Below are 26,553 nucleotides of genomic sequence, written 5' to 3'. Positions count from 1 at the left end.
AGAATGAACCACGTGCAATGCAATAAGGTTCCACAAAGGCCACAATGCAACGTACTGGGCTTTAGAGAATCAACCACTAGCAATCAGAGAAGGGTCCATAATGATTACATGCTACCTACTGGTCTTTACAGAATGAACCTCTTGCAATGAAAGCAAGATCGAAATGAAAATAATGCTTTGAACTGGGCTTTACAGAATCAACCACTTGCAATGCAATAAGGTTCCACAAAGGTCACAATGGTTCGTACTGGGCTTTAGAGAATCAACCGCTAGCAATGACAGAAGGGTCCATTATGAACACATGCTGTGGACTAGTCTTTACAGAATGAACCTCTTGCAATGAAAGTAGGATCCACAATGAACATAATGCCATGCACTGGGCTTTACAGTGTGAACCACTTGCAATGAAAGTAGGATCCACTATGAACATAATGCCATGCAATGGGTTTTACAGAATGAACCAGTTGCAATAAAATAAGGTTCCACAAAGGTCACAATGGTTCGTACTGGGCTTTAGAGAATCAACCACTAGCAATGAGAGAAAGGTCCATAATGATTACATGCTACCTACTGGTCTTTACAGAATGAACCTCTTGCAATGAAAGCAAGATCGAAATGTAAATAATGCTTTGTACTGGGCTTTACAGAATGAACCACTTGCAATGCAATAAGGTTCCACAAAGGTCACAATGGTTCGTACTGGCCTTTAGAGAATCAACCAATAGCAATGAAAGAAGGTTCCATAATGAACATATGCTACGTACTGGGCTTCACAGAATGAACCAGTTGCAATGAAAGCAAGATCCAAATGAACAGAATGCCATGCACTGAGCTTTACAGTATGAACCACTTGCAATGAAAGTAAGAAGGGTCCCTAATGATCACAATGCTATGTACTGGGCTTTACAGAATCAACCACTTGCAATCAGAGAAGGGTCCATAATGATTACATGCTACCTACTGGTCTTTACAGAATGAACCTCTTGCAATGAAAGCAAGATCGAAATGAAAATAATGCTTTGAACTGGGCTTTACAGAATCAACCACTTGCAATGCAATAAGGTTCCACAAAGGTCACAATGGTTCGTACTGGGCTTTAGAGAATCAACCGCTAGCAATGACAGAAGGGTCCATTATGAACACATGCTATGGACTAGTCTTTACAGAATGAACCTCTTGCAATGAAAGTAGGATCCACAATGAACATAATGCCATGCACTGGGCTTTACAGTGTGAACCACTTGCAATGAAAGTAGGATCCACTATGAACATAATGCCATGCAATGGGTTTTACAGAATGAACCAGTTGCAATAAAATAAGGTTCCACAAAGGTCACAATGGTTCGTACTGGGTTTTAGAGAATCAACCACTAGCAATGAGAGAAAGGTCCATGTGCCGTCCGCCAGACAATAAAAAAAAACTATAAAGCTGAAACGTGCCGTCCTTTATCCGGGCGAACTGCAAATCCCTATAAGCTGTCCTAAAATATTGAACGACTGAGTCTGGAGAACTTCAAAAAAGGATGTTTATTCATACAAGGTTGTAAACCTGGCACAGATCTTAAAGTTGCAGAAAATGAAACAAATTTCCATAGGTTTTAGTTGCAGAATTATCCCTGGTTCCAGAAGGCAAAGGTGATTATAAAACCACTATACCCTAATCACGCTGTCTATATTAGAAGGAGAAACTCTTTCCTTCCCTATCTTTACAGCAAAGATTAGTTCTAGAAGCGATGGAATAACCCTGCTCCTCTAACTAGATTTCCTATTCCAGATCAGTATAATTCAATACTTATCTAATTTGGATAGGCTTAGATTGGCCTGGTTTTGAGGATGATTTGTCCCAGTTAGCCTTGCACAGCTCCAGCACGTTGGAAGACTATAGCCAGAATGAAACTCTAAAATGGAGACTAGACCCTGGTAAAAAGGGCGGTCCTAAGATGTTGTACTCTTTGACCAATCATTGCAAAGAAAACTGCAGCCAGCTCTTGCAGACTTCAAGCCACCTTTCCTGGGCTTTTGCAGCCAGAGGCTGAAACAAAATGCAAAGGAGGGAAAACAAACAAACGACCAATAAGTAAGGCAAACCATCGTCCTGGGGGACGGAACACTCCCCGCTTAAATTCCCAGGATGTGGGAATTTACCACTCAAAAACATACAAACACCTTTGCACATATGACAATACAAACACTAGAACTTTAAACATCTCCAATAAGCAACACGAGGTCACTAATTGGTCTGTCCAAAATGGACACTTTGTCTCTGTTGCAAGTCTTTAATTGAACTTTCCTGACCTTACCATCCGGGCAAGGAAAGGTCTTTAATACAATGCCCATGGGCCATGCATGGCGGGGCAAGTCTTTGTCCTTTAACAACACAACGTTGTTAACCTCAATGTTGTCCTGTGGGCTTTGCCAGATTCTTCTAGCTTGAAGCTGGCTTAAGTACTCAGCTTTCCACCTTTTCCAAAAGTGGTTGGCCAAGGACTGCACCTGTTTCCACAGGGCACGGTGAGTTCCGTCCGGAACTGGCAACATGATGTCCTTCCATCCTGGCACCTTTTGTGTCAAAATAAGTGCAGGAGTCAGTGGTTGTAAGTTCTCAGGGTCACTGGTAAGGGGAACCAGTGGCCGGTTGTTGATAATTGCGGTAACTTCCGCCATAAGTGTCACCAAAACATCATGCGTCAATGACCTATGACTCAAAAGCATGGCATTAAGGATTTTGCGACTAATACCAATCATCCTCTCCCAAACACCACCCATGTGGGAGGCGTGAGGAACATTGAAAGTCCACATAATTTGTTCAGTATTCGTAAAGTTCTGAACCTTTGGGTCTCTCCCAAACCTAGACACACAATTGAGTTCTTTGGTCGCACCTACAAAATTGGTGCCACAGTCCGACCGAATTGACTTAATTGGCCCTCTGAGGGCTATGAACCTTTTTAATGCGTTTAAAAATGATGAAGTGTCCATCCCTTCTATGACTTCTATATGGACAGCTCGTATTACTAAACAAGTAAACAAAACTGCCCACCTCTTGTTATTTACAACACCACCCCTGGTTTTCCTAGTGACAACCTCCCAAGGACGAAACACATCGATTCCCACATGGGAAAAGGGTGGGTCTGTCAAAGTCCTATCCTGAGGTAGTTCTGCCATCAACTGACTTTGACAGTTTCGCCTAAGGCGCCTGCATTTAACACATTTGAAAATACAACTGTTGACCAACCTTTTGGCTACCCACAGACCTTCATTTCTAAGGGCTGCCTCAGTTAGAGTTCTACCCTGATGATGGATCCTTTCATGGTGATGCCGAACGAGCAGCAATGCAGTGTGACTATTAGGGGGTATGATGATGGGGTTTTTTATGCACGCCTTGAGTTTAGCTTTGGCTAACCTTCCTCCAACTCTCAAAATACCCTCCTTGTCTAGAAATGGGTTTAACTCATTTAGAAGACTTTGATTAGGGATGTTGAGCCCTTGCTCTAGCCTAGCTATTTCCTGCTTGAAAGCAGATCTCTGTACTGACTTGAATATGACGCTCTTAGCCTTTATCATATCCTGGACCTGTAAAGGCTCACTATCTTTGCAAGCTAAACGATGTATAAGCCTAGCAACTGCTCTAAGAAGACTGTGCCACTCCGAAAAACATTCAAAACGGTGTGGTTCCAGGCAAGATCTTTGGCCCATCTTGATTTCTGTGGTCATCTTGCAAACTTTCACCTCTGGAACGGACTCGGGCAATTCTGTATTTTCGGTGGGAGAAAAGGCTGATGGAAAATTGACTTCGGTCAAGCATCTGGGGCCTGTCAGCCAACTTGAACTTAACGCTCGTTGAGCTGAAGCTCCTCTGGAAGCGATGTCAGCTGGGTTGTCGCTGGTGGCGACATGGTGCCACTGGCTAGGCGTAGAACTGGATAGAATGTTGTTGATTCTATTAGCCACATACACCTTGGGGTCTTTCTGCATCTTCTTCTTCAGTGACCAGAGTCTATTTTCTGCCACATGCCTGTTGTTTGGCAAAGTGGGTTTTTCTGCTTTAAAAGGCAGAGGGGCTATCCAATTTCCCTCTGGACTCCGGGAAACTTGAGAGTTCATGATCTCTAAAAACCTCTGTTCATCTTTGGAAAGCGCTGTAGTTTCATCCCTTTCGGAGACTTCAAAGATGGAAGAATACTCTGGTGTTATCCCCTGACAATAGACCGAGATATGACTCAAACAGCTATGCATTAGTGTGGGGCGACTGCCTTGAAGCACGTGCGCTTGACGAGTGCCCACCGACGATGGAGGGTGCATCCTATTTATGCACACTGGGCCTGTAACTGTCCAGCCTAGTGGTAGCAGCTGAGCAATGGGCGCCCCTGGAGGTCCCTTAACTTGGTCGTTCACATAGAACAAGTTCGGACAGTCCGCACCAAGCAGAAGGGCAATGTCCACATCTGGACGGAAAGCAGGTAAGGCGTTCTTCAGCCTTCGCAAGTGAGGATGGGCTTCCACGACTTCTCTGGTGACAATCTGCCTTTTGTTCCGGGGAATAGAGGAACACTCAATGAGGTCTGGTAACTCGAACAGTCTCTTCTGGTCACAAGAGGAGACAACAAAGCCGGATGCTATGCGACCCTGCAACTTCTTCTTCCCTACACAGGTGGACATGGTGTAGTCGACCGTCTGGGTTTTTATGTCAAACAGTTGGAAAAACTCTGGAGTCGCCAGGGAGGCGTCGCTTTGTGAATCCAAAGCCACGTAAAGTCTCTTTTTAAGCCAAGGTCTTCTGGCTGGATATACATCTGCTAGGCAGATGGGATGGCAGACTCTGAACTGGTGCACGTCAGAGCATAGTTCAGTACAGGCGACCGATGGAGCATCCTCCTGCATCCGTGACGCGGTCTGCATGTTGGTGGCTTCAGTAGATGACCCTTCTTTGGAAGACGTGTCCCCTTTGGCGCGGGAGACAGCGTCAGAGTTGTGCATCGCGGTGCAATGCTTAAGGCTGTTACACCTTGCGCATTTGACGTCCTCTTTGCAGTTGGATGCAAAGTGAGGAGTTGCTCCACAGCACCTAAAACATATGCCCAGCTTCTGTACAATCTGTTGTCTTTCTTTATAAGGCTTCTTGCCAAATTCCCGGCAGTTGGCCAAACTGTGAGGCTTTTGGTGAATGGGGCAGAGCACCTCCTTCACCTCTGACTTGGATTCGTTGGCCCTGTGCTGAGTTTCAACAGCCTTAACACTAACCGGTCTTTTGGCCTCTCTGGATGGTTTTTTCTCCACTTTAGGTGCCTTCTCTGGCTGGGTCCCTTGGTATAAGGTGGGGAGGCCCGTCTGCGGATCATTCCTTTCTCTGGCCGCCCTGGTGATGAACTGGACCAAATGAGAAAATGGAGGGTATGCCTGGGAGTGGGCCTCCTTGTAGTTGAAGACCTCCTGTCCCCAGCGTTCTTGCAAAGTGAAGGGCAGCTTGGTCAAGATCTGCCTCTGGGACAGGTGCTGATCGAGGCACTTCAAACCGGGCAGTTCTGGATTCTCCTTGGCCGACTCTAATTCCGTAAGGAGATCGCTGAGGTCCCACAAGAGTTTGAAGTCTTTGAGTTTCAAAGCTGGGAACCTTTGGAGCTTGTCCATAAGAGATGCTTCAATCTCTGTGCTGGCCCCATACCTCTGCTGCAACCTGGCCCAGGCCTTTTCCAGGGCTTTGTCGGGATCGGCTACGTGGGCTGCGTAGATCTTCTTAACTTGTGAGGATGAGGCTGGGCCCAACCATGCAGCCAGAAGAGTCAGTTCTTCCTCAGGCAATAACTTTAAGTCTCTGATTGCTCTCTGGAAGGTGGCCTTCCAGAGAAGAAATTCCTCAGGCTTGTCCGAAAACTTTTCGACACCCTTGTCCTTAAGATCTCTTCTGGGGCTTCTGATGATGGAGACAAGCTGGGACTCTGGCGTCGAAGGGAACAATTGAGGAGTTTGCTGTTGTGGAGTGGACTCCCACCGTGCACCTTGCGTCAACCTTTGGCCTCTTGGAGGGATGACATCGACCACTGACGAATCGGTGGCTCCCTGTGCAGCTGTCTGTAAGGGCCAACTAGCACTTGGCCTTGAGGCCCTGATTGACTGACCTAGGGATTTAGCAGGAGGCACAGGTAGCTCGGGCAAGGGTGAGCTCCCCGCTATGACGCTCTGCTCTGCAGGAAACTCAAAAGTGACTTTGGGGCCCTGCTCTGGGTAAGGAGAGAAGTCTTCCTGTTCCTCATCCGAAAACTGGCTGTTTAAGCTATTAAGATGCACAAGCACCTTGGAAGAAGGGTCCTGATTCGGCAACTGACTTACATTTTCTTCTGTGAGTGGCTCAATTAGGGCCTTGGCCAAAGTCTCAGCCCTTACCTTTTTGGCAGTAGCATCCATCCTTATTCTAAGCATTTCTATTTCACCTTGCCTTTGGGCCTGTTCCATTTGCATTTCGCTTTGTCTACGGGCCTGTTCTATTTGCATTTCGCTTTGTCTACGGGCCTGTTCTATTTGCATTTCGCTTTGTCTACGGGCCTGTTCTATTTGCAGTCGTTGCTCTTCTTCTTTAAAGGGAAGGGTGAGATCAGCTGCCTTAGCATCAGCCTCCGCCCCCGCTACCTTGCTCTTTAGCTCTAGACGTGCAGCCTCCTTAATGTGCAAGGCAGCTAGGGAAGAGATGGCACTCCCAGCAGCAGAAGACTTGCTAGAGTGGCTATGTTTAGATGATGCACACTCCCTTAGCTTAGATACCTGGCTAGAGCGGTTGGACTTAAGACTAAGTGCCACAGCAGGTGATTTTAAAAGATTGGTCTCATGGCTGCATAAGGAAGACTGATTTCCTTTTGGCTCAGACCTTAGATTAACAGATGGAGAACTAAATTCCAAGGCATCTAGAATTGCCCTCACCTTATTTTCTTTCTCATTAGTGTCAGCTAAGACACTCACTATTTCTAACTCTGAATCCTTGGCGTTAATGCGCTCGAGGACCTGGACTATCTTAGACACCAAACCCCTCCAAATACCGAAGGTCTCTTCAAGGTCTATCTGTAATATGGATGGCACCCTTGTAATACCCAAGCTCTCAATTCTGTCCATTAATGTTACAATTCGCTCCCATGCCGAACCTAACCTCACATGGAGGAGCTCCTTTTCATCTATTAGATGGGCTAGCATCTTGGCTGAAGGGTGCTTTATCCTTTGGGGCCTTTCATTCCTACTTTCAGCCTCAGAAGGAGGTATACCATCTGCATCATCTTGAAATTGCATAGACATTATGTATTCTTAATAGCAAGTAAATTTACAACAAAGGCAAATGCAATATACCTGCAAGTAAATTTACAATAAAAGCAAATTCAATATATAATACAATTCACAGCACTTAACCATAGCAATATATATCACTAAGTAACTATACTTTACAAAGATTGTGACCTTTGGCGCCAAACTTTGGTAGGCAAGCTGCAAAATGCCAACTGACAGCAACTTGCCACTTGATACCTCCCTTGCCCGAGTGACGTAAACTGCCAAAATGGCGACTTCGCCAAATTTTCAAGCACCTTGTGCTCCGCGGCTCGAGGCCTGCCGCCGAAGGAGCACCGAGGCTGGCTTTGGAAAGGAGGAGAGAAGAGACGCCTCCTCCCCGCTGTGAAGGGAGGTCACCACCGCAGGACGATGAGACAGGTCACCACCGCAGGTCAATGAGGCAGGTCACCACCGCAGGATGATGAGACAGGTCACCGCCGCAGGTCAATGAGGCAGGTCACCACCGCAGGATGATGAGGCAGGTCACCACCGCCGGACCATGAGGCAGGTCACCACCGCCGGGCGACTGTCCCGGCCGAGATCCTAGCCACTGTGAAGACTCAGCCAGAACTTTCTTTTGGAGTTGCCAGGCTTATCTGGGTCCCGGCCTGGTGCTTCTGGACTCACCACCTCTGTGTGAGCTCAAAGACTGCTGCTGGAGCTCCGCGGCTCGATACCTGCCACCGAAGGAGCTCGGGGTAGATTGCTGGGTTTTGCACAGCCGTGCAATTGCAGAAACAGCCGCAGCTGAAGAGAAGGATACTGCAGAGGCTGAAGGAATGGCAGCAAGCTTCACTGCAACAGACCAACAAAATCAAAGTCTCTATGGCCGTGCAGGCTAGCTCAAGCGGAAAACCGCTGATCGTCCTCAAAACTGTGCCGTCCGCCAGACAATAAAAAAAAACTATAAAGCTGAAACGTGCCGTCCTTTATCCGGGCGAACTGCAAATCCCTATAAGCTGTCCTAAAATATTGAACGACTGAGTCTGGAGAACTTCAAAAAAGGATGTTTATTCATACAAGGTTGTAAACCTGGCACAGATCTTAAAGTTGCAGAAAATGAAACAAATTTCCATAGGTTTTAGTTGCAGAATTATCCCTGGTTCCAGAAGGCAAAGGTGATTATAAAACCACTATACCCTAATCACGCTGTCTATATTAGAAGGAGAAACTCTTTCCTTCCCTATCTTTACAGCAAAGATTAGTTCTAGAAGTGATGGAATAACCCTGCTCCTCTAACTAGATTTCCTATTCCAGATCAGTATAATTCAATACTTATCTAATTTGGATAGGCTTAGATTGGCCTGGTTTTGAGGATGATTTGTCCCAGTTAGCCTTGCACAGCTCCAGCACGTTGGAAGTCTATAGCCAGAATGAAACTCTAAAATGGAGACTAGACCCTGGTAAAAAGGGCGGTCCTAAGATGTTGTACTCTTTGACCAATCATTGCAAAGAAAACTGCAGCCAGCTCTTGCAGACTTCAAGCCACCTTTCCTGGGCTTTTGCAGCCAGAGGCTGAAACAAAATGCAAAGGAGGGAAAACAAACAAACGACCAATAAGTAAGGCAAACCATCGTCCTGGGGGACGGAACAGTCCATAATGGTTACATGCTACCTACTGGTCTTTACAGAATGAACCTCTTGCAATGAAAGCAAGATCGAAATGTAAATAATGCTTTGAACTGGGCTTTACACAATCAACCACTTGCAATGCAATAAGGTTCCACAAAGGTCACAATGGTTCGTACTGGGCTTTAGAGAATCAACCACTTGCAATGATAGAATGGTCCATAATGAACACATGCTACGTACTGGGCTTTACAGAATCAACCACTTGCAATCAGAGAAGGGTCCATAATGATTACATGCTACCTACTGGTCTTTACAGAATGAACCTCTTGCAATGAAAGCAAGATCGAAATGAACATAATGCTTTGAAATGGGCATTACAGTATGAACCACTTGCAATGAAAGTAGTATCCACAATGAACATAATGCCATGCACTGGGCTTTACTGAATTAACCACTTGCAATGCAATAAGGTTCCACAAAGGTCACAATGGTTCGTACTGGGCTTTACAGAATCAACCACTAGCAATGAGAGAAGGGTCCATAATGATCACATGCTACGTACTGGGCTTTACAGAATCAACCACTAGCAATCAGAGAAGGGTCCATAATGATCACATGCTACGTACTGGTCTTTACAGAATCAACCTCTTGCAATGAAAGCAAGACCCAAATGAACAGAATGCCATGCACTGAGCTTTACAGTATGAACCACTTGCAATGAAAGTAAGAAGGGTCCCTAATGATCACAATGCTATGTACTGGGCTTTACAGAATCAACCACTTGCAATCAGAGAAGGGTCCGTAATGATTACATGCTACCTACTGGTCTTTACAGAATGAACCTCTTGCAATGAAAGCAAGATCGAAATGAAAATAATGCTTTGAACTGGGCTTTACAGAATCAATCACTTGCAATGCAATAAGGTTCCACAAAGGTCACAATGGTTCGTACTGGGCTTTACAGAATGAACCACGTGCAATGCAATAAGGTTCCACAAAGGTCACCATGGTACATACTGGGCTTTAGAGAATCAACCGCTAGCAATGAGAGAAGGGTCCATAATGAACACATGCTATGTACTGGTCTTTACAGAATGAACCTCTTGCAATGAAAGTAGGATCCACAATGAACATAATGCCATGCACTGGGCTTTACAGTGTGAACCACTTGCAATGAAAGTAGGATCCACTATGAACATAATGCCATGCAATGGGTTTTACAGAAATGAAAATAATGCTTTGAACTGGGCTTTACAGATCAATCACTTGCAATGCAATAAGGTTCCACAAAGGTCACAATGGTACGTACTGGGCTTTAGAGAATCAACCACTAGCAATGAGAGAAGGGTCCATAATGATCACATGCTACGAACTGGGCTTTGCAGAATCATTCACTAGCAATCAGAGAAGGGTCCATAATGATCACATGCTACGTACTGGGCTTTACAGAATCAACCACTTGCAATGCATTAAGGTTCCACAAAGGTCATAATGGTTCGTACTGGGCTTTAGAGAATCAACCACTAGCAATGATAGTAGGGTCCATAATGAACACATGCTACGTACTGGGCTTTACAGAATCAACCACTTGCAATGAAAGCAAGATCCAAATGAACAGAATGCCATGCACTGAGCTTTACAGAATTAACCACTTGCAATGCAATAAGGTTCCACAAAGGTCACAATGCTACGTACTGGGCTTTAGAGAATCAACCACTAGCAATCAGAGAAGGGTCCATAATGATTACATGCTACGTACTGGTCTTTACAGAATGAACCTCTTGCAATGAAAGCAAGATCGAAATGAAAATAATGCTTTGAACTGGGCTTTACAGAATCAGCCACTTGCAATGCAATAAGGTTCCACAAAGGTCACAATGGTTCGTACTGGGCTTTAGAGAATCAACCACTAGCAATGATACAAGGGTCCATAATGAACACATGCTACGTACTGGTCTTTACAGAATGAACCTCTTGCAATGCAGGTAGTATCCACAATAACAGAATGCCATGCACTGGGCTTTACAGAATGAACCACTTGCAATGCAATAAGGTTCCACAAAGGTCACAATGGTACGTACTGGGCATTACAGAATCAACCACTAGCAATCAGAGAAGGGTCCATAATGAACACATGCTACGTACTGGGCTTTACAGAATCAACCACTTGCAATGAAAGCAAGATCCAAATAAACAGAATGCCATGCACTGGGCTTTACAGTGTGAACCACTTACAAAGAAAGTAGGATCCACAATGAACATAATGCCATGCACTGGGCTTTACAGTGTGAACCACTTGCAATGCAATAAGGTTCCACAAAGGTCACAATGGTACGTACTGGGCTTTAGAGAATCAACCACTAGCAATGATAGTAGGATCCATAATGAACACATGCTACGTACTGGTCTTTACAGAATGAACCTCTTACAATGAAAGCAAGATCCAAATGAACAGAATGCCATGCACTGAGCTTTACAGTATGAACCACTTGCAATGAAAGTAAGAAGGGTCCCTAATGATCACAATGCTATGTACTGGGCTTTACAGAATCAACCACTTGCAATGCAATAAGTTTCCACAAAGGTCAAAATGGTACGTACTGGGCTTTACAGAATAAACCACTAGCAATGATAGTAGGATCCACAATGAACATAATGCCATGCACTGGGCTTTACTGAATTAACCACTTGCAATGCAATAAGGTTCCACAAAGGTCACAATGGTACGTACTGGGCTTTACAGAATAAACCACTAGCAATGATAGTAGGATCCACAATGAACATAATGCCATGCACTGGGCTTTACAGAATCAACCACTAGCAATGAGAGAAGGGTCCATAATGATCACATGCTACGTACTGGGCTGTACAGAATGAACCACTAGCAATCAGAGCAGGGTCCATAATGATCACATGCTACATACTGGGCTTTACAGAATGAACCACTTGCAATGCAATAAAGTTCCACAAAGGTCACAATGGTTCGTACTGGGCTTTAGAGAATCAACCGCTAGCAATGAGAGAAGGGTCCATAATGAACACATGCTATGTACTGGTCTTTACAGAATGAACCACTTGCAATGAAAGTAGGATCCACAATGAACATAATGCCATGCACTGGGCTTTACAGTGTGAACCACTTGCAATGAAAGTAGGATCCACTATGAACATAATGCCATGCAATGGGTTTTACAGAATGAACCAGTTGCAATAAAATAAGGTTCCACAAAGGTCACAATGGTTCGTACTGGGTTTTAGAGAATCAACCACTAGCAATGAGAGAAAGGTCCATAATGATTACATGATACCTACTGGTCTTTACAGAATGAACCTCTTGCAATGAAAGCAAGATCGAAATGTAAATAATGCTTTGAACTGGGCTTTACAGAATCAACCACTTGCAATAAGGTTCCACAAAGGTCACAATGCTACGTACTGGGCTTTAGAGAATCAACCGCTAGCAATGACAGAAGGGTCCATAATGAACACATGCTATGTACTGGTCTTTACAGAATGAACCTCTTGCAATGAAAGTAGGATCCACAATGAACATAATGCCATGCACTGGGCTTTACAGTGTGAACCACTTGCAATGAAAGTAGGATCCACTATGAACATAATGCCATGCAATGGGTTTTACAGAATGAACCAGTTGCAATAAAATAAGGTTCCACAAAGGTCACAATGGTTCGTACTGGGTTTTAGAGAATTAACCACTAGCAATGAGAGAAAGGTCCATAATGATTACATGCTACCTACTGGTCTTTACAGAATGAACCTCTTGCAATGAAAGCAAGATCGAAATGTAAATAATGCTTTGAAATGGGCTTTACAGAATGAACCACTTGCAATGCAATAAGGTTCTACAAAGGTCACAATGGTTCGTACTGGGCTTTAGAGAATCAACCAATAGCAATGAAAGAAGGTTCCATAATGAACATATGCTACGTACTGGGCTTCACAGAATGAACCAGTTGCAATGAAATAAGGGTCCATAATGATTACATGCTGCCTACTGGTCTTTACAGAATGAACCTCTTGCAATGAAAGCAAGATCGAAATGAACATAATGCTTTGAAATGGGCTTTACAGTATGAACCACTTGCAATGAAAGTAGTATCCACAATGAACATAATGCCATGCACTGGGCTTTACTGAATTAACCACTTGCAATGCAATAAGGTTCCACAAAGGTCACAATGGTACGTACTGGGCTTTAGAGAATCAACCACTAGCAATGATAGTAGGGTCCATAATGATCACATGCTACGTACTGGGCTTTGCAGAATCAACCACTAGCAATCAGAGAAGGGTCCATAATGATCACATGCTACGTACTGGGCTTTACAGAATCAACCACTTGCAATGCATTAAGGTTCCACAAAGGTCACAATGGCTCGTACTGGGCTTTAGAGAATCAACCACTAGCAATGATAGTAGGGTCCATAATGAACACATGCTACGTACTGGTCTTTACAAAATGAACCTCTTGCAATGAAAGCAAGACCCAAATGAATAGAATGCCATGCACTGAGCTTTACAGAATCAACCACTAGCAATCAGAGAAGGGTCCAATAATGCTTTGAACTGGGCTTTACAGAATCAACCACTAGCAATCAGAGAAGGGTCCAATAATGCTTTGAACTGGGCTTTACAGAATCAACCACTTGCAATGAAAGTAGTATCCACAAAGGTCACAATGGTACATACTGGGCTTTAGAGAATCAACCCCTAGCAATGAGAGAAGGGTCCATAATGAACACATGCTATGTATTGGTCTTTACAGAATGAACCTCTTGCAATGAAAGTAGGATCCACAATGAACATAATGCCATGCACATGCACTGAGCTTTACAGTATGAATCACTTGCAATGAAAGTAGGATCCACTATGAACATAATGCCATGCAATGGGTATTACAGAATGAACCAGTTGCAATAAAATAAGGTTCCACAAAGGTCACAATGGTTCGTACTGGGTTTTAGAGAATCAACCACTAGCAATGAGAGAAAGGTCCATAATGATTACGTGCTACCTACTGGTCTTTACAGAATGAACCTCTTGCAATGAAAGCAAGATCGAAATGTAAATAATGCTTTGAACTGGGCTTTACAGAATCAACCACTTGCAATGCAATAAGGTTCCACAAAGGTCACAATGGTTCGTACTGGGCTTTAGAGAATCAACCACTTGCAATGATAGAATGGCCCATAATGAACACATGCTACGTACTGGGCTTTACAGAATCAACCACTTGCAATCAGAGAAGGGTCCATAATGATTACATGCTACCTACTGGTCTTTACAGAATGAACCTCTTGCAATGAAAGCAAGATCGAAATGAACATAATGCTTTGAAATGGGCTTTACAGTATGAACCACTTGCAATGAAAGTAGTATCCACAATGAACATAATGCCATGCACTGGGCTTTACTGAATTAACCACTTGCAATGCAATAAGGTTCCACAAAGGTCACAATGGTACGTACTGGGCTTCACAGAATCAACCACTAGCAATGAGAGAAGGGTCCATAATGATCACATGCTACGTACTGGGCTTTGCAGAATCAACCACTAGCAATCAGAGAAGGGTCCATAATGATCACATGCTACGTACTGGTCTTTACAGAATCAACCGCTTGCAATGAAAGCAAGATCCAAATGAACAGAATGCCATGCACTGAGCATTACAGTAGGAACCACTTGCAATGAAATGATCACAATGCTATGTACTGGGCTTTACAGAATCAACCACTTGCAATGCAATAAGATTCCACAAAGGTCACAATGGTACGTACTGGGCTTTAGAGAATCAACCGCTAGCAATGAGAGAAGGGTCCATAATGAACACATGCTACGTACTGGGCTTTACAGAATGAACCTCTTGCAATGAAAGTAGGATCCACAATGAACATAATGCCATGCACTGGGCTTTACAGTATGAACCACTTGCAATGAAAGTAGGATCCACTATGAAGATAATGCCATGCACTGGGCTTTACAGAATTAACCACTTGCAATGCAATAAGGTTCCACAAAGGTCACAATGGTACGTACTGGGCTTTACAGAAACAACCACTACCAATCAGAGAAGGGTCCATAATGATTACATGCTACGTACTGGTCTTTACAGAATGAACCACTTGCAATGAAAGCAAGATCGAAATGAAAATAATGCTTTGACCTGGGCTTTACAGAATCAACCACTTGCAATGCAATAAGGTTCCACAAAGGTCACAATGGTTCGTACTGGGCTTTAGAGAATCAACCACTAGCAATGATAGAAGGGTCCATAATGAACACATGCTACGTACTGGTCTTTACAGAATGACCCTCTTGCAATGAAAGCAAGATCCAAATGAACAGACTGCCATGCACTGAGCTTTACAGTATGAAACACTTGCAATGAAAGTAGGATCCACAACGAACAGAATGCCATGCACTGGGCTTTACAGTGTGAACCACTTGCAATGAAAGTAGGATCCACAATGAACAGAATGCCATGCACTGGGCTTTACAGAATGAACCAATTGCAATAAAATAAGGTTCCACAAAGGTCACAATGGTTCGTACTGGGCTTTACAGAATCAACCACTAGCAATCAGAGAAGGGTCCATAATGAACACATGCTATGTACTGGGCTGTACAGAATCAACCAGTAGCAATCAGAGAAGGGTCCATAATGAACACATGCTACGTACTGGGCTTTACAGAATCAACCACTTGCAATGAAAGCAAGATCCAAATGAACATAATGCCATGCACTGGGCTTTACAGTGTGAACCACTTACAAAGAAAGTAGGATCCACAATGAACATAATGCCATGCACTGGGCTTTACAGTGTGAACCACTTGCAATGCAATAAGGTTCCACAAAGGTCACAATGGTTCGTACTGGGCTTTTGAGAATCAACCACTAGCAATCAGAGAAGGGTCCATAATGATTACATGCTACGTACTGGGCTGTATAGAATCAACCACTAGCAATCAGAGAAGGGTCCATAATGATTACATGCTACGTACTGGGCTGTACAGAATCAACCACTAGCAATCAGAGAATGGTCCATAATGATTACATGCTACCTACTGGTCTTTACAGAATGAACCTCTTGCAATGAAAGCAAGATCGAAATGACCATAATGCTTTGAGCTGGGCTTTACAGTATGAACCACTTGCAATGAAAGTAGTATCCACAATGAACATAATGACATGCACTGGGCTTTACTGAATTAACCACTTGCAATGCAATAAGGTTCTACAAAGGTCACAATGGTTCGTACTGGGCTTTAGAGAATCAACCACTAGCAATGATAGTAGGATCCATAATGAACACATGCTACGTACTGGTCTTTACAGAATGAACCTCCTGCAGTGAAAGCAAGACCCAAATGAACAGAATGCCATGCATTGAGCTTTACAGTGTGAACCACTTGCAATGAAAGTAGGATCCACAATGAACAGAATGCCATGCACTGGGCTTTACAGTGTGAACCACTTGCAATGAAAGTAGGATCCACAATGAACATAATGCCATGCACTGGGCTTTACAGAATTAACCACTTGCAATGCAATAAGGTTCCACAAAGGTCACAATGCTACGTACTGGGCTTTAGAGAATCAACCACTAGCAATCAGAGAAGGGTCCATAATGATTACATGCTACGTACTGGTCTTTACAGAATGAACCACTTGCAATGAAAGCAAGATCCAAATGAACAGACTGCCATGCACTGAGCTTTACAGAATGATCCACTTGCAATGAAAGCAAGATCAAAATGAAAATAATGCTTTGACCTGGGCTTTACAGAATCAACCACTTGCAATGCAATAAGGTTCCACAAAGGTCACAATGGTTCGTACTGGGCTTTAGAGAATCAACCACTAGCAATGATAGAAGGGTCCATAATGAACACATGCTACGTACTGGTCTTTACAGAATGACCCTCTTGCAATGAAAGCAAGATCCAAATGAACAGACTGCCATGCACTGAGCTTTACAGTATGAAACACTTGCAATGAAAGTAGGATCCACAACGAACAGAATGCCATGCACTGGGCTTTACAGTGTGAACCACTTGCAATGAAAGTAGGATCCACAATGAACAGAATGCCATGCACTGGGCTTTACAGAATGAACCAATTGCAATAAAATAAGGTTCCACAAAGGTCACAATGGTTCGTACTGGGCTTTACAGAATCAACCACTAGCAATCAGAGAAGTGTGCATAATGATCACATACTACGTACTGCGCTTTAGAGAATGAACCTCTTGCAATGAGAGAAGGGTCCATAATGATCACAATGCTACATACTGGGCTTTACTGCATCAACCACTAGCAATGAAAGGTCCATAATGAACACATGCTACGTACTGGGCTTTACAGAATCAACCACTAGCAATCAGAGAAGTGTCCATAATGATCACATACTACGTACTGCGCTTTAGAGAATGAACCTCTTGCAATGAGAGAAGGGTCCATAATGATCACAATGCTACATACTGGGCTTTACTGCATCAACCACTAGCAATGAAAGGTCCATAATGCACACATGCTACGCACTGGGCTTTACAGAATAAACCACTACCAATCAGAGAAGGGTCCATAATGATCACAAGCTACGTACCACTTGCAATGAAAGTAGGATCCACAATGAACATAATGCCATGCAATGGGCTTTACAGAATTAACCACTTGCAAAGCAATAAGGTTCCACAAAGGTCACAATGGTACGTACTGGGCTTTAGAGAATCAACCACTAGCAATCAGAGAAGGGTCCATAATGAACACATGCTATGTATTTCAATCAAAGCAAGATCCAAATGAACAGAATGCCATGCACTGAGCTTTACAGTATGAACCACTTGCAATGAAAGTAGTATCCACAATGAACATAATGCTATGTACTGGGCTTTACAGAATTAACCACTTTCAATGCAATAAGGTTCCACAAAGGTCACAATGGAACGTACTGGGCTTTACAGAATCAACCACTAGCAATCAGAGAAGGGTCCATAATGATCACATGCTACGTACTGGGCTTTACAGAATGAACCTCTTGCAATGAAAGCAAGTTCCAAATGAACAGAATGCTTTGAACTGGGCTTTACAGAATCTACCACTTGCAATGCAATAAGGTTCCACAAAGGTCACAATGGTACGTACTGGGCTTTAGAGAATCGCTAGCAATGAGAGAAGGGTCCATAATGAACACATGCTACGTACTGGTCTTTACAGAATGAACCTCTTGCAATGAAAGCAAGATCGAAATGACCATAATGTTTTGAGCTGGGCTTTACAGTATGAACCACTTGCAATGAAAGTAGTATCCACAATGAACATAATGACATGCACTGGGCTTTACTGAATTAACCACTTGCAATGCAATAAGGTTCCACAAAGGTCACAATGGTTCGTACTGGGCTTTAGAGAATCAACCACTAGCAATGATAGTAGGATCCATAATGAACACATGCTACGTACTGGTCTTTACAGAATGACCCTCTTGCAATGAAAGCAAGATCCAAATGAACAGAATGCCATGCACTGAGCTTTACAGTATGAACCACTTGCAATGAAAGTAGGATCCACAATGAACATAATGCCATGCACTGGGCTTTACAGAATTCACAGAATGAACCAGTTGCAATGAAATAAGGGTCCACAATAATCAGAATGGTATTTAATGGGCTTTGAATATTGAACCAGTTGCAAAGAAATAAGGTTCCACAAAGGTCACAATGGTTCGTACTGGGCTTTTGAGAATCAACCACTAGCAATCAGAGAAGGGTCCATAATGATTACATGCTACGTACTGGGCTGTATAGAATCAACCACTAGCAATCAGAGAAGGGTCCATAATGATTACATGCTACGTACTGGGCTGTACAGAATCAACCACTAGCAATCAGAGAATGGTCCATAATGATTACATGCTACCTACTGGTCTTTACAGAATGAACCTCTTGCAATGAAAGCAAGATCGAAATGACCATAATGCTTTGAGCTGGGCTTTACAGTATGAACCACTTGCAATGAAAGTAGTATCCACAATGAACATAATGACATGCACTGGGCTTTACTGAATTAACCACTTGCAATGCAATAAGGTTCTACAAAGGTCACAATGGTTCGTACTGGGCTTTAGAGAATCAACCACTAGCAATGATAGTAGGATCCATAATGAACACATGCTACGTACTGGTCTTTACAGAATGAACCTCCTGCAGTGAAAGCAAGACCCAAATGAACAGAATGCCATGCATTGAGCTTTACAGTGTGAACCACTTGCAATGAAAGTAGGATCCACAATGAACAGAATGCCATGCACTGGGCTTTACAGTGTGAACCACTTGCAATGAAAGTAGGATCCACAATGAACATAATGCCATGCACTGGGCTTTACAGAATTAACCACTTGCAATGCAATAAGGTTCCACAAAGGTCACAATGCTACGTACTGGGCTTTAGAGAATCAACCACTAGCAATCAGAGAAGGGTCCATAATGATTACATGCTACGTACTGGTCTTTACAGAATGAACCACTTGCAATGAAAGCAAGATCCAAATGAACAGACTGCCATGCACTGAGCTTTACAGAATGATCCACTTGCAATGAAAGCAAGATCAAAATGAAAATAATGCTTTGACCTGGGCTTTACAGAATCAACCACTTGCAATGCAATAAGGTTCCACAAAGGTCACAATGGTTCGTACTGGGCTTTAGAGAATCAACCACTAGCAATGATAGAAGGGTCCATAATGAACACATGCTACGTACTGGTCTTTACAGAATGACCCTCTTGCAATGAAAGCAAGATCCAAATGAACAGACTGCCATGCACTGAGCTTTACAGTATGAAACACTTGCAATGAAAGTAGGATCCACAACGAACAGAATGCCATGCACTGGGCTTTACAGTGTGAACCACTTGCAATGAAAGTAGGATCCACAATGAACAGAATGCCATGCACTGGGCTTTACAGAATGAACCAATTGCAATAAAATAAGGTTCCACAAAGGTCACAATGGTTCGTACTGGGCTTTACAGAATCAACCACTAGCAATCAGAGAAGTGTGCATAATGATCACATACTACGTACTGCGCTTTAGAGAATGAACCTCTTGCAATGAGAGAAGGGTCCATAATGATCACAATGCTACATACTGGGCTTTACTGCATCAACCACTAGCAATGAAAGGTCCATAATGAACACATGCTACGTACTGGGCTTTACAGAATCAACCACTAGCAATCAGAGAAGTGTCCATAATGATCACATACTACGTACTGCGCTTTAGAGAATGAACCTCTTGCAATGAGAGAAGGGTCCATAATGATCACAATGCTACATACTGGGCTTTACTGCATCAACCACTAGCAATGAAAGGTCCATAATGCACACATGCTACGCACTGGGCTTTACAGAATAAACCACTACCAATCAGAGAAGGGTCCATAATGATCACAAGCTACGTACCACTTGCAATGAAAGTAGGATCCACAATGAACATAATGCCATGCAATGGGCTTTACAGAATTAACCACTTGCAAAGCAATAAGGTTCCACAAAGGTCACAATGGTACGTACTGGGCTTTAGAGAATCAACCACTAGCAATCAGAGAAGGGTCCATAATGAACACATGCTATGTATTTCAATCAAAGCAAGATCCAAATGAACAGAATGCCATGCACTGAGCTTTACAGTATGAACCACTTGCAATGAAAGTAGTATCCACAATGAACATAATGCTATGTACTGGGCTTTACAGAATTAACCACTTTCAATGCAATAAGGTTCCACAAAGGTCACAATGGAACGTACTGGGCTTTACAGAATCAACCACTAGCAATCAGAGAAGGGTCCATAATGATCACATGCTACGTACTGGGCTTTACAGAATGAACCTCTTGCAATGAAAGCAAGTTCCAAATGAACAGAATGCTTTGAACTGGGCTTTACAGAATCTACCACTTGCAATGCAATAAGGTTCCACAAAGGTCACAATGGTACGTACTGGGCTTTAGAGAATCGCTAGCAATGAGAGAAGGGTCCATAATGAACACATGCTACGTACTGGTCTTTACAGAATGAACCTCTTGCAATGAAAGCAAGATCGAAATGACCATAATGTTTTGAGCTGGGCTTTACAGTATGAACCACTTGCAATGAAAGTAGTATCCACAATGAACATAATGACATGCACTGGGCTTTACTGAATTAACCACTTGCAATGCAATAAGGTTCCACAAAGGTCACAATGGTTCGTACTGGGCTTTAGAGAATCAACCACTAGCAATGATAGTAGGATCCATAATGAACACATGCTACGTACTGGTCTTTACAGAATGACCCTCTTGCAATGAAAGCAAGATCCAAATGAACAGAATGCCATGCACTGAGCTTTACAGTATGAACCACTTGCAATGAAAGTAGGATCCACAATGAACATAATGCCATGCACTGGGCTTTACAGAATTCACAGAATGAACCAGTTGCAATGAAATAAGGGTCCACAATAATCAGAATGGTATTTAATGGGCTTTGAATATTGAACCAGTTGCAAAGAAATAAGGTTCCACAAAGGTCACAATGGTACGTACTGGACTTTACAACATCAACCACTTGCAATGCAATAAGTTTCCACAAAGGACACAATGGTACGTACTGGGCTTTACAACATCAACCACTTGCAATGCAATAAGTTTCCACAAACGTCATAATGGTACGTACTGGGCTTTAGAGAATCAACCACTAGCAATCAGAGAAGGGTCCATAATGATCACATGCTACGTACTGGGCTTTACAGAATCAACCACTAGCAATCAGAGAAGGATCCATAATGAACACATGCTACGTACTGGGCTTTACAGAATCAACCTCTTGCAATGAAAGCAAGATCGAAATGAATATAATGCTTTGAACTGGGCTTTACAGAAGCAACCACTTGTAATGCAATAAGGTTCCGCAAAGGTCACAATGGTTCGTACTGGGCTTTAGAGAATGAACCAGTTGCAATGAAATAAGATTCCACAAAGGTCTCAATGCTACATACTGGGCTTTACATCATCAACCACTTGCAATGAAAGAATGATCCCTAATGATCACAATGCTATGTACTGGGCTTTACAGAATTAACCACTTGCAATGCAATAAGGTTCCACAAAGGTCACAATGGTACGTACTGGGCTTTAGAGAATCAACCACTAGCAATGATAGTAGGGTCTATAATGAACACATGCTACGTACTGGTCTTTACAGAATGAACCTCTTGCAATGAAAGCAAGGCCCAAATGAACAGAATGCCATGCATTGAGCTTTACAGTATGAACCACTTGCAATGAAAGTAGGATCCACAATGTACATACTGCCATGCACTGGGCTTTACAGAATTAACCACTTGCAATGCAATAAAGTTCCACAAAGGTCACAATGGTTCGTACTGGGCTTTAGAGAATCAACCTCTAGCAATCAAAGAAGGGTCCATAATGATTACATGCTACGTACTGGGCTTTACAGAATGAACCTCTTGCAATGAAAGCAAGATCGAAATGAATATAATGCTTTGAACTGGGTTTTACAGAATCAACCATTTGCAATACAATAAGGTTCCACAAAGGTCACAATGGTAAATACTGGGCTTTAGAGAATCAACCACTAGCAATCAGAGAAGGGTCCCTAATGATCACAATGCTATGTACTGGGCTTTACAGAATTAACCACTTGCAATGCAATAAGGTTCCACAAAGGTCACAATGGTACATACTGGGCTTTAGAGAATCAACCACTAGCAATCAGAGAAGGGTCCATAATGATCACATGCTACCTACTGGTCTTTACAGAATGAACCTCTTGCAATGAAAGCAAGATCCAAATGAACAGAATGCCATGCACTGAGCTTTACAGTATGAACCACTTGCAATGAAAGTAGGATCCACAATGAACATAATGCCATGCACTGGGCTTTACTGAATTAACCACTAGCAATGATAGAAGGGTCCATAATGCTACGTACTGGTCTTTACAGAGTGAACCCCTTGCAATGAAAGCAAGATCCAAATGAACAGAATGCCATGCATTGAGCTTTACAGTATGAACCACTTGCAATGAAAGTAGGATCCACAATGAACATAATGCCATGCACTGGCCTTTACAGTGTGAACCACTTGCAATGAAAGTAGGATCCACAATAAACATAATGCCATGTACTGGGCTTTACAGAATGAACCAGTTGCAATAAAATAAGGTTCCACAAAGGTCACAATGGTTCGTACTGGGCTTTAGAGAAACAACCACTAGCAATCAGAGAAGTGTCCATAATGATCACATACTACGTACTGGGCTTTACAGAATCAACCACTTGCAATGCAATAAGGTTCCACAAGGTCAAAATGGTACGTACTGGGCTTTAGAGAATAAACCACTAGCAATTAGAGAAGGGTCCATAATGATCACATGCTATCTACTGGGCTTTACAGAATCAACCACTAGCAATCAGAGAAGGGTCCATAATGATCACATGCTACGTACTGGGCTTTACAGAATCAACCAGTAGCAATCAGAGAAGGGTCCATAATGATCACATGCTACGTACTGGGCTTTACAGAATCAACCACTAGCAATCAGAGAAGGGTCCATAATGATCACATGCTACGTACTGGGCTTTACAGAATCAACCACTAGCAATCAGAGAAGGGTCCATAATGATTACATGCTACCTACTGGTCTTTACAGAATGAACCTCTTGCAATGAAAGCAAGATCGAAATGAACATAATGCTTTGAACTGGGCTTTACAGTATGAACCACTTGCAATGAAAGTAGTATCCACAATGAACATAATGCCATGCACTGGGCTTTACTGAATTAACCACTAGCAATGATAGAAGGGTCCATAATGCTACGTACTGGTCTTTACAGAATGAACCCCTTGCAATGAAAGCAAGATCCAAATGAACAGAATGCCATGCATTGAGCTTTACAGTATGAACCACTTGCAATGAAAGTAGGATCCACAATGAACATAATGCCATGCACTGGGCTTTACAGAATGAACCACGTGCAATGCAATAAGGTTCCACAAAGGTCACAATGGTTCGTACTGGGCTTTAGAGAATCAACCTCTAGCAATCAGAGAAGGGTCCAGAATGAACACAGGCTACGTACTGGGCTTTACAGTGTGAACCACTTGCAATGAAAGCAAGATCCAAATGAACAGAATGCCATGTACTGGGCTTTACAGAATTAACCACTTGCAATGAAAGTAGGATCCACAATGAACATAATGCCATGCACTGGGCTTTACAGAATTAACCACTTGCAAAGCAATAAGGTTCCACAAAGGTCACAATGGTACGTACTGGGCTTTAGAGAATCAACCACTAGCAATCAGAGAAGGGTACATAATGAACACATGCTATGTATTTCAATCAAAGCAAGATCCAAATGAACAGAATGCCATGCACTGAGCTTTACAGTATGAACCACTTGCAATGAAAGTAGTATCCACAATGAACATAATGCTATGTACTGGGCTTTACAGAATTAACCACTTTCAATGCAATAAGGTTCCACAAAGGTCAAATGGTACGTACTGGGCTTTAGAGAATCAACCACTAGCAATGATAGTAGGGTCTATAATGAACACATGCTACGTACTGGTCTTTACAGAATGAACCTCTTGCAATGAAAGCAAGGCCCAAATGAACAGAATGCCATGCATTGAGCTTTACAGTATGAACCACTTGCAATGAAAGTAGGATCCACAATGTACATACTGCCATGCACTGGGCTTTACAGAATTAACCACTTGCAATGCAATAAAGTTCCACAAAGGTCACAATGGTTCGTACTGGGCTTTAGAGAATCAACCTCTAGCAATCAAAGAAGGGTCCATAATGATTACATGCTACGTACTGGGCTTTACAGAATGAACCTCTTGCAATGAAAGCAAGATCGAAATGAATATAATGCTTTGAACTGGGTTTTACAGAATCAACCATTTGCAATACAATAAGGTTCCACAAAGGTCACAATGGTACATACTGGGCTTTAGAGAATCAACCACTAGCAATCAGAGAAGGGTCCCTAATGATCACAATGCTATGTACTGGGCTTTACAGAATTAACCACTTGCAATGCAATAAGGTTCCACAAAGGTCACAATGGTACATACTGGGCTTTAGAGAATCAACCACTAGCAATCAGAGAAGGGTCCATAATGATCACATGCTACCTACTGGTCTTTACAGAATGAACCTCTTGCAATGAAAGCAAGATCCAAATGAACAGAATGCCATGCACTGAGCTTTACAGTATGAACCACTTGCAATGAAAGTAGGATCCACAATGAACATAATGCCATGCACTGGGCTTTACTGAATTAACCACTAGCAATGATAGAAGGGTCCATAATGCTACGTACTGGTCTTTACAGAGTGAACCCCTTGCAATGAAAGCAAGATCCAAATGAACAGAATGCCATGCATTGAGCTTTACAGTATGAACCACTTGCAATGAAAGTAGGATCCACAATGAACATAATGCCATGCACTGGCCTTTACAGTGTGAACCACTTGCAATGAAAGTAGGATCCACAATAAACATAATGCCATGTACTGGGCTTTACAGAATGAACCAGTTGCAATAAAATAAGGTTCCACAAAGGTCACAATGGTTCGTACTGGGCTTTAGAGAAACAACCACTAGCAATCAGAGAAGTGTCCATAATGATCACATACTACGTACTGGGCTTTACAGAATCAACCACTTGCAATGCAATAAGGTTCCACAAGGTCAAAATGGTACGTACTGGGCTTTAGAGAATAAACCACTAGCAATTAGAGAAGGGTCCATAATGATCACATGCTATCTACTGGGCTTTACAGAATCAACCACTAGCAATCAGAGAAGGGTCCATAATGATCACATGCTACGTACTGGGCTTTACAGAATCAACCAGTAGCAATCAGAGAAGGGTCCATAATGATCACATGCTACGTACTGGGCTTTACAGAATCAACCACTAGCAATCAGAGAAGGGTCCATAATGATCACATGCTACGTACTGGGCTTTACAGAATCAACCACTAGCAATCAGAGAAGGGTCCATAATGATTACATGCTACCTACTGGTCTTTACAGAATGAACCTCTTGCAATGAAAGCAAGATCGAAATGAACATAATGCTTTGAACTGGGCTTTACAGTATGAACCACTTGCAATGAAAGTAGTATCCACAATGAACATAATGCCATGCACTGGGCTTTACTGAATTAACCACTAGCAATGATAGAAGGGTCCATAATGCTACGTACTGGTCTTTACAGAATGAACCCCTTGCAATGAAAGCAAGATCCAAATGAACAGAATGCCATGCATTGAGCTTTACAGTATGAACCACTTGCAATGAAAGTAGGATCCACAATGAACATAATGCCATGCACTGGCCTTTACAGTGTGAACCACTTGCAATGAAAGTAGGATCCACAATAAACATAATGCCATGTACTGGGCTTTACAGAATGAACCAGTTGCAATAAAATAAGGTTCCACAAAGGTCACAATGGTTCGTACTGGGCTTTAGAGAAACAACCACTAGCAATCAGAGAAGTGTCCATAATGATCACATACTACGTACTGGGCTTTACAGAATCAACCACTTGCAATGCAA

This window comes from Anolis carolinensis, unplaced genomic scaffold (assembly GCF_035594765.1).
Source record: "Anolis carolinensis isolate JA03-04 unplaced genomic scaffold, rAnoCar3.1.pri scaffold_7, whole genome shotgun sequence".
Classification (NCBI taxonomy): domain Eukaryota; kingdom Metazoa; phylum Chordata; class Lepidosauria; order Squamata; family Dactyloidae; genus Anolis; species Anolis carolinensis.
This window is presented reverse-complemented; position numbering follows the sequence as displayed.